This window comes from Macrobrachium nipponense, chromosome 13, assembly GCF_015104395.2.
Source record: "Macrobrachium nipponense isolate FS-2020 chromosome 13, ASM1510439v2, whole genome shotgun sequence".
NCBI lineage: Eukaryota > Metazoa > Arthropoda > Malacostraca > Decapoda > Palaemonidae > Macrobrachium > Macrobrachium nipponense.
The window spans coordinates 49,706,081-49,713,580 of NC_087206.1; positions in this window are offsets into that span (position 1 = coordinate 49,706,081).

A 7,500-nucleotide genomic window follows, 5' to 3' on the forward strand; every position below is an offset into this window, starting at 1 on the left:
TTTGCCTTTTTATATTTTGATAAAAACTGTTTATTAAACACTCGTGATTCTGATATTTGAAAGTGTTTTTCTGTAAGAAGAGGGTGCTACTAAAGTCTATTGGAAAAGCTCACTTCTCAATTTTTTGGTATTGTTATAGGTTATTTCAACGCTTTGGAACTATCAGTAATAAGAAAACGCTTCAGATTTTTATGATATTTCTTTTCATCTCACAAATGAAAAACTCATAAAGCAAAAGATAGAGTCATTTTCCATTGCTCCAAGTTGGTTAATAATCGACGAAGACGGTTTTTATATAATTTTTCTTGCGCTCAAAACTTTCGTCGGTCGGCTCTTGGGAAATGACCTGGGGCTTAGAATCAGAATCTGGGTCGGTTCTTGGGGACTGAAAAGGGTTATTTTTACAATTTACTTAAGCAACTAAGGATTGCAAGTGAAGCATCACTCGGCCATTTGTTTTTCTTTCTATCTTTCTCTTGATATGACGCTCTTTTGCTCTCAGGTACTCGGGTCTCTTCAGACTCCTCCGGTGGACCATTTGCTCTAGTGGTAGATTAAGTGATTTTTGCGAGGATTTCACTGTCCTTTTCTGCCCTTATTTTCATGTCATCTTTCATCATATATTTTTTCCCCACTATTCTTTATTTTCTCAACATAAGTTGTCAGATTATATTCTGACCAATCTTTTATTTCAATGTTTATCAGGTTTGTTAGAGTCTGCTCAGTGTCCATATAATTTTCGCCTGTTGTCCAGCCAACCAAAGTTGCTCATATTCAGATTCTCTAACTCACGTGTTCTCCTCAGCTTCCCATCTTGGAAGCCTTTTAGCAAAATGCTGTCAGCCATAACATTATCCCCTAAAATCAGGAGACTGCAACATCAAAAGACGCGCTGGAATATGACAAGCGATTAATGCACTGACCTGTACTCGAACAAGGGATAACTTTGTGGAAGTCGCCGTCATATGGTAGTTGACAAAGATATGCAAAGCTAACTGGTTTAGCTTTGCATATCATTGACTGAATATCGCTGACCAACGCCGATTTTGATGATTTAGATGTCGAAAACCATGGCCAAAATAGCAATTTCCTCTCTGAAATCTTAGTATTGTCGACATGCATCATCGTTAGTTGTAGGGAGCGCTCCAACCTGCTTTGATGAGGTGTTAAAATTATTTTTACATTTAATATTTTTGTTTTTGTTTTTGTTTTTATGTTTCTTATGTTCTCCTCGCGGCAGATCTCCCGCCGCCGCCCCCGCCCCCCTCTCTACTTTCAACATCCGTTGTCTCTGTGAATCTCTTTGGAATCAAAGTCTTTCGTCACAATCTCTCTCTCTCTCTCTCTCTCTCTCTCTCTCTCTCTCTCTCTCTGGCCCTGTTTTAGGGAAAGGTCTCGACAAAATAACCCCTAACCCCCTAAGGGATGGAATCATCTACCTGTAAATCTGCTAAATCCATGATCGTAAACTTCTCTCTCTGCTCCACCCTTCTCTCTCTTTCTCCTTCTTTTCCACCCTCCTGAGGTCACAAAGTTCAAACCTTGGAACACTCTTGTCCTTAAAAGCCAGATGCCTCGGAGTAATGAATTATGCACTAGGCAAGTGGGGAGAGCGGGAAAAGAGAAAAAGGAGAAACAGGATAAATAAATGTTAGTGATCTCTTCTTTTTCGTGTGTTTTATAAGCTCATGATCTAGCAAGACATTCTTGACCAAGTCATTTTTCCCTCATTGGAATAAAACTGTTTGTAAGGCCTCTCTCTCTCTCTCTCTCTCTCTCTCTCTCTCTCTCTCTCTCTCTCTCTCTCTCTCTCTCTCCTAAATTTCATGCATTCAGTTCATAAACGAGCCCCGTCAGACAACAACCGCAAAAAAAAAGAAGAAAAAAAAAATTTTTTTTTGTTTGAAAGCCCCATTAATTGTTACTGCTTATGGTACGTACACAACTTTGTCGACTCGGCAGAACTGAATGGGTGTTATCATCATCCATTTTCTAAGCAAAATACCATTCCCAACCTGTTGGGTGCTTTCATTAGCCACCAATATGCTTTTTGTTTTTCATTTTCAGTAACAATTAAACAAAATAACAATCCTACAATTATCACACTACTGTATGGTTGTACTCTAACTTCCACTTAAAACTCGTGAAAAATTGAGGAAACACGTATATGCCTCTTCCCTTGAACTGACTCAGGTACTCTTATAATCCCAGAGATTCTCCTGTTTCACTGTTTATGCCAAGCACGACCACAGAGCTTCCAATAGGAACTTTTTTCCATTCCATCCCGTCATTCCATTTCTCGTTTTCCCACTTTTTCTTCCCAGTCTTTTACCTATGATGCGTATGATTGTAAATGATTAGATAAAAATTGGATACAACAGGAATTCAATGTTAGAGCTAATTTTTTCTTATAATTGACCTGATAAGATTGGCCAAACTCCTCATAGCTCATTTCTCATATTGCAGACAACATTGCTGTCGCCAACATTGAATTTTTCTATAAATTCTTTTTTTTAACCATTTTCTACTTGCAATTTTACACATTTTAGTTCTAATGTGTGTGGTCCAAGATAAAACCTAACTGGGACTTCCTTAAGCTCACTAACTGAGACTTAAACCCAATTGCTGCACAGGTAGCAAATTTTTAGGCTTTGCTCCCGTCAGGTCAGTTATTGATATTTATTTGGGATGTATTTGGTGTTAAAGCCGGTTAAAATTTCACGAGCTCTTGTAAATAAAAAATGTTTATCAAAATAAGATACGATCTAAACAACTAATTGCTTTCTTCTCTGTTTCTGGATAATGCTATCTGAAACTGTTGCTTGAAGTAGTTGATAAGCTTTGTTGACCTTTCATTTCACATCCCATAATGTTTCCACTGACTCAATGCGGTACTAATACCACGTAAACATAAAAGTAATGGAAATGAACATTTGTTCTTTATCTTTGCTATTCACTTGCATATGTATGCAGTTTTATGACAATGAGTGCATGTTTGATATTTAATCTTGTTTTTGTGTTGCATGATCCATTTCCATACTAACACTGCAGCGGGAAAACTTGTAAAGTGCATCCAACATATAGAGTCCTTTCGACATGTTTACCAAACCAGATGATGAGACGTAACTCTCGATGAACACTAATCTCAATTTTTCATATAAAATGATAACGACATAACTTTACTTTCTACTTATTTTACATCTAAATACTGATGAGATCCGCAGAGTCTTGTTTAGACCTGGATCTCCAAGGCAATGTAAGTTTCAGTAGTTCTTGACAGCCATTATAACCCCTTTTTCAAGTATCTGTTGCATGAAAAGAAGCTATATTTTACTAAATTTGTGGTGTTTTATTAACCTTTTATATCATGTTTTGGTGTAATTCAGTTAGTGATCATCTTATTATTTTTAGATCTTCGAATATATTATAGCTTTTGTATCAAGGCCTTCCACAGTTTTTTGCAGTTTTCACCCATCAGAAAATTGTTAATGTTTATTTTTTTTTATTTGGCTGGCAGGGTACAAAAAACATGCTTAGTGGGTTTCCTGTAAACGTCTTCATCCCTATTTAAATTTTCAATTTTTATCCGTTTTTTTATATTAAAGGCATGGTAATCCAGGTAGATCATATCAGCTTATTAAGTTTACAGGTTTTGTGTTCCTTAAGTGTGTCTTGAAATGGTTTTATACTGTGTAACTCTCATATTTCCAGTGTTCTCGAATGGTATTCAAATGATTCCTCTCTTCACAAACCATCAAAAGAAAAGCTATATATAAAACCCTTTATCTAAACATTCCAGTCCTTATGAAAGATTATCTTGACCTTCAAAGTTATATATCTGTGACCTCATTTTTCTAGCTTCTATAAAATTAATTCTAAGTTCTTTATTGCAGGGCGGGCTTAACAAGTCTACTCTACTCATGAAGACTGCTCATAGCTTGGTATATAACTGTTTATAACTAAGAAGGGCTTACAGTTTACTCTACCTGAGTAACTGCGGATGTGACGGGCATACTACTTTTGATACAAAGTCTCTTTACAAAATATGCTAGTATGTATTTGGATTAGATCACAACCATGAAAATTATGACTTATTTAATTCTTCCTTACAGAAAAGGTTCTTAGATCAGTTCCTTAACACCGAGGTATCTTTTGTTATCTTGGATAAATCAAGAACAAAGCAATTTAATTAAATTTGTATATTTTTTATCTGAACACTCAATGAAGGACACTTAATCAATCCTACTTCCGGTTCTTCATGTCGGAGATTGTGATTATCCACGTTTCGTTTCACTGCCCTTTGAAAAATATAGAATACCTAGAGTATGTAGCAGAATTGATAATAAAATTTTCACGACTATGTAGAATGTGACACGATAAAAAAAAACTTCGAGAGGCATTTACCCGGGTATTTCTGACCTTGATGGATGAGACTAGAGAAAAGTATCTCCCCTTTTCCTAGCACATGCACTTTCTTCACCTGCCTCAACGAATATCGGCAATTCGGCCCTGTGCCACAGCCCTTCCTCTTGGCGATCAGTGAACGAGAGTCCTATGCATCTCAGATCATGATACTGTCTGTAAACCGAACCGATTGTCTTCCATCTGGACACCATGACATGCTCTGAAGGTGAATGTGGTCAGCTTAGAACGGTAAACTTTAATTACTGAATGAGTTCATCTGGAAGCTTGAAAGTCGGCTATACTGAAGGGACCAGCACCACATGAGAGTTACCATTCAAACGACCACTTTTACTCAGTACAAGTCACTCTCTTTCTCTTTTCTGCCTTTCAATCCTTTATCTCAGATCTTCGGCACATTTGGATTTAAAGCAACCCGGAAGAAAATTTGCACCTGCATTTATCTCTCGCAATCATAGTAGGTGACAGAAATTGGATTCTATTGGATTCCAAAACATTTGCACTTACTTCTCTGGAATTTATACTGATCCTGCAAAGTTGAGATAAAGATGGACCTGTACCATATTCATTTACATTCGCCCTGATAAAGACATCCTAAATCCTACCCTCAAAGGAAAACTTGGACTGAATTCTGCCTAAGGTAAACGTATCAGGAACATATTGCTTCAGTTCACAGATTTAACAAAATCAACATCGCTTCTTAGTATGGTTCTTTATATGCCAGCTTGTTAATTAAACATTATGTTAATAATTCCTGGCTATTAAACATGGTAGTGATCAAGCATGTAAATTATTTTCGACCACACTTATGTGGAGAGAAGAGAAGCGGAAACTTTACTTCGATACAATGATTGCAAGAACTCTCAATGAAAAGAGAGAATAACTTTCTTTCTGCTTGTTTGGGAAGGAGCGGAAATGAAACGATACTAAAACGAAACAGTAGTCGAAGTTAGAAGCACATATTCAAGAGCAATATAAATGCTAAGTAATAATTTCAAAGGTTTCCAACGTTTAATAAAAATTTCCACTACTTAGAACATCATTATACTAAAATGGTTGGTCCTCCTTCCAGTGAATGCATAAGTTATAAAGTAGAAAATGAAGACTCTGTTCCGATAAGCCTTGGACTTTTATTCGGCTTCGTTGGAATATTCATTCGTATGCAGATGAGACACTGGAAAACAAATAAATGAATGGTATTTGCTTCATCGCTTTGCAAGAAAAAACAATACCACTGCGTTATTGTTCAATTATTGTTCAAGTTATTGTTCAGTTATTGTTCATTTTTTTTACCTTTTATATTAAACGAGGAACATTTACAACTTAAGTAGTTAAAAAACTACGCATTAGAAGAATTGTGAAAGTATTTGTACAATAATGATTCTTATCAGAAGGGTGGCTGTGAAAATCCGTCTTGCGAATAACTGCACTAGAGGCTTCCTCATGGCAGGTCATGTATTTACTCCACCTGAATTAAGCATTTTTTGTTCAGAATTATTGTTGAGGAACATTCTGTTTAGCCCTTTTATTATACCCAATACGCTCGTATACAAGAATGTAAATTTACTGGAGAAAGTACTATCGACAACACTACTAGCCAGTGGACACGACCATGGAGGTAAGTACCGCGTAAAGTTGATGATACGAGACCGACACTGTTAGCTTGCCACACTGGACGTAAAAGTGGCCCTAAACTTCCACATAAACTTTCAAGGAGGAGAACCTCTTCGTTTCAGCGTGACGTAACTCTCGGGAAATTGTGGATATCACCAGACATAGGACACGTTAGTAATTATATGTGCCTCACGTATCGACAACTTTCTTACATTGCATATGTTAAATCTAATTGTGACGTCCTTCAATACACTACTTGAAGTAATGGAAAATACATCTGCGTTATAAATCTAAAAACCTGGAATGGTAGTTGATTAGCCACTTTATGTAGTGGTAAATTCCTTAAGTACACTACACTAATACGTTTAAGTTATCACGGTTTCATTCTTTACCACAAATTAATATCATTTTAAAATGAAATACATTCTTATTATCATGGTGAACTTCGTCGTTATAAAGACTGATAGAGGATGAAATTACTGAATCTATGAAACACATCCAGCCTCCTCTCTCTCTCTCTCTCTCTGTCTCTGTCTCTGTCTGTCTGTCTCTCTCTCTCTCTCTCTCTCTCTCTCTCTCTCTCTTAATATACAACCAATTGCAACTATATTTCTGCCTGAACGGCGGACATTCGAGTAAAATTATGGAACTATTGAGCATCTATCTGCAATTTTTATAAAAGCATACTGTTAGCTTCCAACCACCACTTTATTTCCTCGCTGCTTTATCTACTCGCTTTCTTATCTCATTTTTTATACTGAATTCACAACTTGCAGTAACTAATGCAGCATTCCAACTACCTTGTAACATATTAATTACAATCAGATAGCTAATAATCACTATAGGGCAATGAAACTAAGCAAAAAAGAACCGCAGAAACACCATTTCTAGATTGCATTTCGTGGGCTCAGCAGATGGGGGCTGAGTAAGATGCCTCCCATTCGCAAGGCTAAGGAAGGAAGCTGAACTTTTTTTTTCCACTGCCTTTTCACTTACTTGAAGAAGCGCAGTCAGCTTTTTTCTATGAAAGTCGAAAAGCAAGTCAAGGTAACCGAGATATTTGCATTCATAGTTTATGGGTTGCAAAAAAGGCAAAATATCTAGACGTTTGTTTTACTTTATTTTCTTTTGAGGAAGAAATATGGTTTTGTACCAACTAGGGAATTCAGAAATTAATCTAAAAAGAATAACAGGCAGCATCTCTCTCTCTCTCTCTCTCTCTCTCTCTCTCTCTCTCTCTCTCTCTCTCTCTTTCACATATGTTCCGTTTTAAGATGTATACGATGCTGGCGTTCAGCTGAATATGAATTGCCTAAACTGAGTGATTCAGCCAAAAAAAAAAAATGGCAGCGCAAATTAGTGGCGATTAACGCCGCATTTAATGCTTAATAATTTTCTACTATTCGTTTCCTTTGTATGATATTAAGTCCATATTTATACACAATATGTGTTCATGTCTTACTT